This window comes from Salmo salar, chromosome 02 (genome assembly GCF_965601325.2).
Source record: "Salmo salar chromosome 02, fSalSal1, whole genome shotgun sequence".
NCBI classification, from domain to species: Eukaryota; Metazoa; Chordata; class Actinopteri; order Salmoniformes; family Salmonidae; genus Salmo; species Salmo salar.
The window spans coordinates 17274162-17284771 of record NC_138292.1 but is presented as its reverse complement, the minus strand read 5'-3'; positions in this window follow the sequence as shown (position 1 = coordinate 17284771).

Here is a 10610-nt window from a genome sequence, read left to right as displayed (position 1 = left end):
CAGAACTGCCCAAACCTTCTCTTGGTCCATCTTAATCTTTCCCCGGGAGATGATGTACCCGAGGAAGGATGTAGTGTGGGCATGAAAGTCACACTTCTTGGCCTTCACAAACAGGCGGTTCTCCAACAATCGCTGCAGAACCTGCTTGACATGCTGGACGTGGCTGGAAGGCTCCTTAGAGAAGATCAAAATGTCATCCAGGTAAACGAACACAAACAGACCGATCATATCTCTCAAGACGTCATTAACCATGCTCTGGAACACTGCTGGAGCATTGGTCAGTCCAAACGGCATCACCAGATACTCGAAATGACCCATCGGTGTATTGAAACCAGTCAACCACTCGTCCCCCTCTCTGATCCGGACCAGATGATACGCATTGCGTAGATCTAGCTTAGTGAACACCGTAGCACCCTGTAAGGAGTCGAAAGCTGAGCTCATCAATGGCAGGGGATACTTGTTCTTGACCGTAATATCATTCAACCCCCGATAATCAATACAAGGTCGAAGAGAGCCACTCACAAAAAAGAATCCTGCCCCCAGGGGTGATGACGAGGGACGAATGAGACCAGCAGCTAGAGACTCCTTTATGTAGGTCTCCAAAGCTACCCGTTCAGGTCGAGAGATACTGTATAACCGTCCCTTGGGATAGGCAGCTCCAGGGAACAGGTTAATGGAACAATCATAAGGTCGGTGGGGAGGAAGTGACAGAGCCTTCTGCTTACTGAACACTTCACCCAATTCGTGATATGTTTCAGGAACCAGGGCCAAATCTGGGGGGGGTAGAATAAATGACCTGACTGGGAACAGAATGGGAACAGGCCGTCTTAAGGCAGTTAGCATGACATTCAGTGCTCCAACTAGTTACCTTGCCAGTCACCCAATCGAACGTGGGATTGTGTTCTCTCAGCCAGGGGTATCCAAGAACCAGAGGAACATGGGGAGAAGGCAGAATGAAGAAGGAGAACCTCTGATTCCCTGACAACAGCATCTTAACCGGTTCAGTCCTCATAGTGATACGTGCCAGACTACTGCCGTTCAGAGTGGTTGCTTCAATGGCTTCCGGTAACTTCTCCTTGGAAAGCCCCAGCTGTTCCACCAAGTCGGCATCTATAAAGCTGCCATCGGCACCTGAGTCAATAAAAGCGTGAATCGCTAAACTCTGATTCTTGTTCATGAGTGTAGCAGGAAAAAGGGGTCTAACAGGACTATTGAGAGGGGGACAAGCGGAGATGTAATGTCCCGAGCTACCACAGTAGAGGCAGCTGTTGGTCTCACGTCTACGTTGGCACTCCTCCTTGGTTAACCCGTGCTGCCCCACTTGCATGGGTTCAGGATCTGGAAGCAGGACCCCTCCGCTAATCCCGTGAGGTGAATAATGATCGACTCGTTCCGGTCCACTTCCTGACCCGAATGGTAACCGAGCAGCTGATTGATTGGACGTGCCCCATTGCTTCTCCCTCCTCTCTCGGATTCTGTTATCCACCCGAATAGCTAATGCTACCAGACTGTCCAGGTCACTAGGCTCAGGATAGGAGATCAATTCATCCTTGAGTTGCTCCGACAACCCCTGGTAAAAAAACGCTTGTAGTGATTCCTCATTCCACCCACTCTCCACAGCCAATGTCCTGAATTCAATAACAAATTCTGCCACACTGCGAGCTCCTTGGCAAAGAGAGAACAAACGCTTAGCTGTGTCCTTACCTCGGACAGGATGGTCAAAAAGCTTCCTCCGGTCTGCTGTGAACTCCTGGTATGACACCATGCAGGTGTCCTGTCGTTCCCATATGGCTGAAGCCCACTCCAGAGCTCTTCCACGCAGCAGTTCAATAACAAAAGCTATCCTAGCCTTGGCTGTGGCGTAAGAGTGGGGCTGCAGATCAAACACTAGCCCACACTGCATAAAAAACGAACGTCATCTTCCCAAATCCCCTTCGTACTTATCTGGCGTCGGAACCTTGGGCTTACGGAAGGGAACATCTCCAGAAGCGACAGGTGAGAGGGATGAAGTAGGTGGTGGATGATCCGCCGGCAAACTGAGCTGAGCCTGGATACTCGTCAGACTAGCAGAAAAGTTCCAAACCGAAAGTGCGATCTCCTGTAGCGCCGTGCTGTAGCGCCGTGTTGTCCCAACATCTTCCCCTGAAGGGTAATGGCATGGGCGAACGGAGTACAGGTCCGCTGGGTTCATTTCAGGCCGGATCGTTCTGTCACGATTCTCTAAAGCTGAACCCAGAAGCAGACCAAGACAAGGTGAGTAAAATGAAGATGAGTATTTACTCACAGACTCGAGGTGAAAATAGAATAGTCCAGGAGACGGAGCGGCAGCGGAGGTGAGTTGATGAGAGTGAATAGGCAGATCCAACGATGTCACTGAAACCACCGACGACCAGGCAAGGGGGGTGAATGTTCCGGGAGGATGACTGTAGACAGAGTAAACGGGGTTGAGTAACCGACAAAAAGTACAGAACAACAAAACTAACTCTGGTAACATGAGGCTGATACGCTGACACAACATACTGTTCATTGCTAACGATCCGGCAGGGAATGGATGTCAGGTCAGAGCTTATGAAGAGAAGAGGTGATGATCAGGACCAGGTGTGCAGATGGCTGATGAGATGGAGGTGCGGGTAATTGAGAGATCTCCCGCCTAGCTTCGTCGCCCGGCAACCAGACAGAGTGTGTTCAGAAACCTCAGGAAACAACTCCAACACAAAAAACAGGCAGCTCAGGCAGAACACAGACTCAGGAAGCGGGATTCATGACACCTACATATATCTATAATGTCTGTACATCCCATAATATATACTGCTCCAAAAAATAAAGGGAACACTAAAATAACACATCCTAGATCTAAATGAATGAAATAATCTTATTAAATATTTTTTTCTTTACATAGTTGAATGTGCTGACAACAAAATCAGACACAAATAATCAATGGAAATCCAATTTATCAACCCATGGAGGTCTGGATTTGGAGTCACACTCAAAATTAAAGTGGAAAACCACACTACAGGCTGATCCAACTTTGATGTAATGTCCTTAACCTCTTACATCTAGATGTTCCGCTAGCGGAACACCGCTCCAATATCCAATGATAGGGCGTGGCGCGAATTACAAAGTCCTCGAAAATCCGAAAACTTCCATTTTTCAAACATATGACTATTTTACACCATTTTAAAGACAAGACTCTCCTTTATCTAACCACACTGTCCGATTTCAAAAAGGCTTTACAACGAAAGCAAAACATTAGATTATGTCAGGAGAGTACCCAGCCAGAAATAATCAGACACCCATTTTTCAAGCTAGCATATAATGTCACAAAAACCAAAAACACAGCTAAATGCAGTACTAACCTTTGATGATCTTCATCAGATGACACTCCTAGGACATTATGTTATACAATACATGCATGTTTTGTTCAATCAAGTTCATATTTATATCAAAAACCAACTTTTTACATTAGCATGTGACGTTCAGAACTAGCATTCTCACCGAACACTTCCGGTGCATTTACTAAATTACTCACGATAAATGTTCACAAAAAACATAACAATTATTTTAAGAATTATAGATACAGAACTCCTTTATGCAATCGCGGTGTCCGATTTTAAAATAGCTTTTCGGTGAAAGCACATTTTGCAATATTCTGAGTAGATAGCCCGGCCATCACAGGCTAGCTATTTTGACACCCACCAAGTTTGGGACTCAACAAACTCAGATTTACTATAAGAAAAATTGGATTACCTTTGCTGTTCTTCATCAGAATGCACTCCCAGGACTTCTACTTCAACAACAAATGTTGGTTTGGTTCCAAATAATCCATAGTTATATCCAAATAGCGGCGTTTTGTTTGTGCGTTCAAGACACTATTCGAAGGGTAACGAAGGGTGACGTGCCGGCACGTATCGTGACAAAAAAATTCAAAATATTACATTACCGTACTTCGAAGCATGTCAAACGCTGTTTAAAATCAATTTTTATGCGATTGTTCTCGTAAAATAGCGATAATATTCCAACCCGGAGACGTCGTTTTCGTTCAAAGACTGAAAATGTAAAATGGACTCTTCACGTGCATGCGCGCACCCATCTCATTGTTCTCAGATCGACCACTTTCCAAATGCGCTACTGTTTTTCAGCCAGAGACTGCAGAGTCATCATTCAACGTTCTGGCGCCTTCTGAGAGCCTATGGGAGCCTTAGAAAGTGTCACGTTACAGCAGAGATCCTCTGTTTTCAATAAAGAGGCTAAAGAAGGCCAAGAAATGGTCAGAGAGGGCACTTCCTGTTTAGAATCTTCTCAGGTTTTGGCCTGCCATATGAGTTCTGTTATACTCACAGACACCATTCAAACAGTTTTAGAAACTTTAGGGTGTTTTCTATCCAAATCAAACAATTATATGCATATTCTAGTTTCTGGGCAGGAGTAAAAAATAGATTAAATGGGTATGTTTTTTATCCGGCCGTGAAAATACTGCCCCCTATCCATAACAGGTTAACCTCTCACATCTAGACGTTCCGCTAGCGGAACACCGCTCCAATATCCAATGATGGGCGTGGCGCGAAATACAAAGTCCTCGAAAATCCGAAAACTTCCACTTTTCAAACATATGACTATTTTACACCATTTTAAAGACAAGACTCTCCTTTATCTAACCCCAGGTCCGATTTCAAAAAGGCTTTACAGCGAAAGCAAAACATTAGATTATGTCAGCAGAGTACCCAGCCAGAAATAATCAGACACCCATTTTTCAAGCTAGCATATAATGTCACAAAAAACAAAACCACAGCTAAATGCAGCACTAACCTTTGATGATCTTCATCAGATGACACTCCTAGGACATTATGTTATACAATACATGCATGTTTTGTTCAATCAAGTTCATATTTATATCAAAAAACAGCTTTTTACATTAGCATGTGACGTTCAGAACTAGCATACCCACCGAAACTTCCGGTGAATTTACTAAATTACTCACGATAAACGTTCACAAAAAAACATAACAATTATTTTAAGAATTATAGATACAGAACTCCTTTATGCAATCGCTATGTCCGATTTTAAAATAGCTTTTCGGTGAAAGCACATTTTGCAATATTCTGAGTAGATAGCTCGCCATCACGGGCTAGCTATTTAGACACCCACCAAGTTTAGCCCTCACCAAAGTCAGATTTACTATAAGAAAAATTGGATTACCTTTGCTGTTCTTCGCCAGAATGCACTCCCGGGACTTCTACTTCAATAACAAATGTTGGTTTGGTTCCAAATAATCCATAGTTATATCCAAATAGCGGCGTTTTGTTGTGCGTTCAAGACACTATCCGAAGGGTGACGAAGGGTTACGCGCCCGACGCGTTTCGTGACAAAAAAATTCTAAATATTCCATTACCGTACTTCGAAGCATGTCAACCGCTGTTTAAAATCAATTTTTATGCGATTTTTCTTGTAAAAAAGCGATAATATTCCGACCGGGAAACCCTGTTTTCGTTCAAAGACGAAAAAATAAAAACATGGTGTCACCTCGTGCACGCGCCTCAGTCTCATTGTTCTCAGATCGACCACTATCCAAATGCGCTACTGTTTTTCAGCCTGGACCTGCAAAGGCATCATTCAGCGTTTTGCCACCTTCTGAGAGCCTATGGGAGCCGTAGGAAGTGTCACGTTACAGCAGAGATCCTCAGTTTTCAATAAAGAGAGTGTAGAAGGCCAAGAAATGGTCAGAGAGGGCACTTCCTGTAAGGAATCTTCTCAGGTTTTGGCCTGCCAAATGAGTTCTGTTATACTCACAGACACCATTCAAACAGTTTTAGAAACTTTGGAGTGTTTTCTATCCAAAGCTAATAATTATATGCATATTCTAGTTTCTGGGCAGGAGTAATAATCAGATTAAATCGGGTACGTTTTTTATCCGGCCGTGAAAATACTGCCCCCTATCCATAACAGGTTAAAACAAGTCAAAATGAGGCTCAGTAGTGTGTGTGGCCTCCACGTGCCTGTATGACCTCCCTACAACGCCTGGGCATGCTCCTGATGAGTTGGCGGATGGCTCCTGAGGGATCTCCTCCCAGACCTGGACTAAAGCATCCGCCAACTCCTGGACAGTCTGTGGTGCAACGTGGCGTTGGTGGATGGAGCGAGACATGATGTCCCAGATGTGCTCAATTGGATTCAGGTCTGGGGAACGGGCAGGCCAGTCCATAGCATCAATGCCTTCCTCTTTCAGGAACTGCTGACACACTCCAGCCACATGAGGTCTAGCATTGTCTTGCATTAGGAGGAACCCAGGGCCAACCGCACCAGCATATGGTCTCACAAGGGGTCTGAGGATCTCATCTCGGTACCTAATGGCAGTCAGGCTACCTCTGGCGAGCACATGGAGGGCTGTGCGGCCCCCCAAAGAAATGCCACCCCACACCATGACTGACCCACCGCCAAACTGGTCATGCTGGAGGATGTTGCAGGCAGCAGAACGTTCTCCATGGCGTCTCCAGACTCTGTCACGTCTGTCACATGTGCTCAGTGTGAACCTGCTTCATCTGTGAAGAGCACAGGGCGCCAGTGGCGAATTTGCCAATCTTGGTGTTCTCTGGCAAATGCCAAATGTCCTGCACGGTGTTGGGCTGTAAGCACAACCCCCACCTGTGGACGTCGGGTCCTCATACCACCCTCATGGAGTCTATTTCTGACCGTTTGAGCAGACACATGCACATTTGTGGCCTGCTGGAGGTCATTTTGCAGGGCTCTGGCAGTGTTCCTCCTGCTCCTCCTTGCACAAAGGCAGAGGTAGCGGTCCTGCTGCTGGGTTGTTGCCCTCCTACGGCCTCCTCCACGTCTCCTGATGTACTGGCCTGTCTCCTGGTAGCGCCTCCATGCTCTGGACACTACGCTGACAGACACTGCAAACCTTCTTGCCACAGCTCGCATTGATGTGCCATCCTGGATGAGCTGCACTACCTGAGCCACTTGTGTGGGTTGTAGACTCCGTCTCATGCTACCACTAGAGTGAAAGAACCGCCAGCATTCAAAAGTGACCAAAACATCAGCCAGGATGCATAAGAACTGAGAAGTGGTCTGTGGTCACCACCTTCCGAACCACTCCTTTATTGGGGTTGTCTTGCTAATTGCCTATAATTTCCACCTCTTGTCTATTCCATTTGCACAACAGCATGTGACATTTATTGTCAATCAGTGTTGCTTCCTAAGTGGACAGTTTGATTTCACAGAAGTGTGATTGACTTGGAGTTACATTGTGTTGTGTGTTCCCTTTATTTTTTTGAGCAGTGTACATATATTCCGGACTGACATTGCTCCTCCCAATATTTCTTAACTCCATTATTTTACTTTAGATTTTGCGTGTGTTATCAGATATTACTGCGCTGTTGGAGCTAGGACCATAAGCATTTTGCTAGACCCGTAATAACATCAGCTAAATATGTGTATGTGAACAATAACATTTGCTGGCATTCCTAACTAAAGCCTACATGCTCCCGGTAAGTGACGGTTGCAGTAATTCAGGGGGAAAAAGCTAAGTGGTGGCTAACTGATAATACAGTTGCCCTACGACAAATGCAACTATTGGATATTAACATAAATTCAACAGTTAGACATCGACATTTACAGGATAGCCTGCCCTATACATTACCGGTAACGTCAGAAAACAAACTGCTCGATAACGAATTCAACATGATAATTGCAAAATACTTTTCTATGTTGAAGGGACAAACAGAAACACGTGCTACTGTACATTTCTTTGAGAATGAGTATAGTCTATAAGCATCTGATCGAACGATCGAGTCAAGTGATAAAATGAAATAGTATATAAACTCACGTTCTTGAATGTGTGCTAGACTGAAGTCCTCTAACCAGAATAAAACAGCAGCTTTAAGTTGTCTACTATGCCTTTCTTAGAGGCCCTCTGACATGCAGCCTACGGCAACTTGCTCCGGTATCCTGCCTTCCACGATCAGAGAAGTTCATTAACGGCACATTTCACAAATTGCACTTTTTTCTTATAGTGAGAGTATGAAAGATTGAGTATTTTTTCTGATGTGAATAAGAAACGGAAGGGGAAAGAGCAGGCCAACGTGGAGGAAAAACTTAAGGGCAAATCCTCTGCATGGACGTCGTTTGTCGTCGATAAGGAGGTCGGTGCTGTGAAGTGCAACACAACATATTGTTTTGGTTGCCTAACATAGGCTTGGCCTATTTAGTTTTAGTAGGCTATAACCAATGTATCACCATGTAGCCTAATAGGACTATTTTCATATTATTATAACCAATTTTATTACTCCTATATTTTTTATGTGTTATTTTATGGGTCATTTTCGTTATTTTAAAATACAGTTATGACTAATGTTGAATGACTCAAATCAAGTGTGATATGTGTCAGCATAAAGCTGAGTGACTCACTCATAAGATAGTTCTGTTCCGTGGGTTTTGTTCAAAATAAGTTACAGGCCTACTATAATGCAAGGTTACCAACACAGTATTTGTGATCATCTTTAATGAAGAACATTTATGACCAAGTTAATCTCCTGCTCATGTGTCCCGTAAATATTGTTGCCTTATGTTGAAAGACTGCCGATGTATTGATTGTGTAAATAAGGCATGTTATCCATGGATACAATAAATATCAGGACAATCTCTTAAATTATGAATATTTAATTAATCTGGTATTCAGACCGGAGTGGATCAGACCCAGCCATCAAACCCTAACCCATCAGAACCAAACTCAGACGGCATAGCTAATTCTATAAAATATACATTTAATTTAGAACAAAACATATTAGGCTACTATAATGGTTTAGACCTAAAATATAGCCTATACCAATCCATGTATACCTGTCTATAACACACACACACACACACCGCTGGCCAATGCTGACATCCTAAAAACACCACATACAAATGTTCTAATCTCATAAATTCGGGCAACTGACAAAATAAATAAACAGATTCTCCGAAAACCTCAATATTATCCATCCAACTATAGTGTACTAATAAGAAATAGTAAGTGTACCCAACTAATCCCAACATGAACATTATACAGGAATGCAGATCGGGACTCCCATCTTATAGCCTCCATCTTTCCGTAGCCTGTTCAACATTGATTTTATATATATATAAATATATATATATAAATACACACACAGTGCCATCGGAAAGTATTCAGACCCCTTGACTTTTTCCACATTTTGTTATGTTACAGCCTTATTCTAAAATGGATTAAATAAAATAAACTTCAATCTACACACAATACCCCATAATGACAAAGCTAAAACAGGTTTTTGAAAATGTTACGAATTTATAAACAATTCTAAACTTATTTACATAAGTATTCTGACCCTTTGCTATGAGTCTCGAAATTGAGCTCAGGTGCATATTGTTTCCATTGTTCATCCTTAAGATGTTTCTACAACTTGGAGTCCACCGGTGGTCAATTTAATTGATTTGACATGTTTTGGAAATACACACACCTGTCTATATAAGGTCCCACAGTTGACAGTGCAGGTCAGAGCAAAAACCAAGCCATGAGGTCGAAGGAATTGCCGGTAGAGCTCCGAGACAGGATTGTGTTGAGGCACAGATCTGGGGAAGGGTACCAAAAAATGTCTGCAACATTGTAGGTCCCCAAGAACACAGTGGCCTCCATCATTCTTAAATGAAGAATTTTGGAACCACCAAGACTCTTCCTTGAGCTGACTGCCCGGCCAAACTAAGCAATCGGAGAGAAGGGGCTTGGTCAGGGAGGTGACCAAGAACCCGATGGTCACTGACAGAGCTCTAGAGTTCCTCGGTAGATATGAGAGAACTTTCCAGAAAGAAAACCCATCTCTGCAGCACAGCCAGACAGAAGCCACTCTTCAGTAAAAGGCATATGACAGCCCGCTTGGAGTTTCCCAAAAGGCACGTAAAGACTCTCAGACCAGGCAGGCTACATCGCATTCGGCCGTGATTGGGAGTCCCATAGGGCGGTGCACAATTGGCCCAGCATCGTCCGGGTTTGGCCGGGGTAGGCTGTCATTGTAAATAAGAATTTGTTCTTAACTAACTTGCCTCGTTAAATAAATGTTACATTTTTCTTTTTTTTATGTAAAAAATAGATTCTCTGGTCTGATGAAACCAAGATTGAACTCTTTGGCCTAACTAGACAAAGTGACTGAGCCCTTTAATTTTCAGTGTAAGGAAGGAAGAACAATCAACGATACTACTGTAAGGTCATATGGAAGTGTTGCTTCTGCTTTTCAACTTGGCGTGATAACTATTATCAAGTCACAATCTTAAAGTTACAAACAGACTATCTGCAAAGAAAATCGTATTGGACTCACGGTAGCGCCGTAAAGCTGGCTAGTTCATTTTGGGCCTACCCCCACACCAAGGCTAGTTAGCGTTGCTAGCTAACAACTCAGAATACATTTACATTTTAGTCATTTAGCAGACACTCTTATCCAGAGCAACTTCCAGTAGTGAATGCATACTGCCCCCCGTGGGAATCAAACCCACAACCCTGGTGTTGCAAACACCATGCTCTACCAACTGAGCCACACGGGACCAGAATAATGACCAAACTCACCCCTGGATGTGTCAATTGTCAACAATTGACCCAGGGT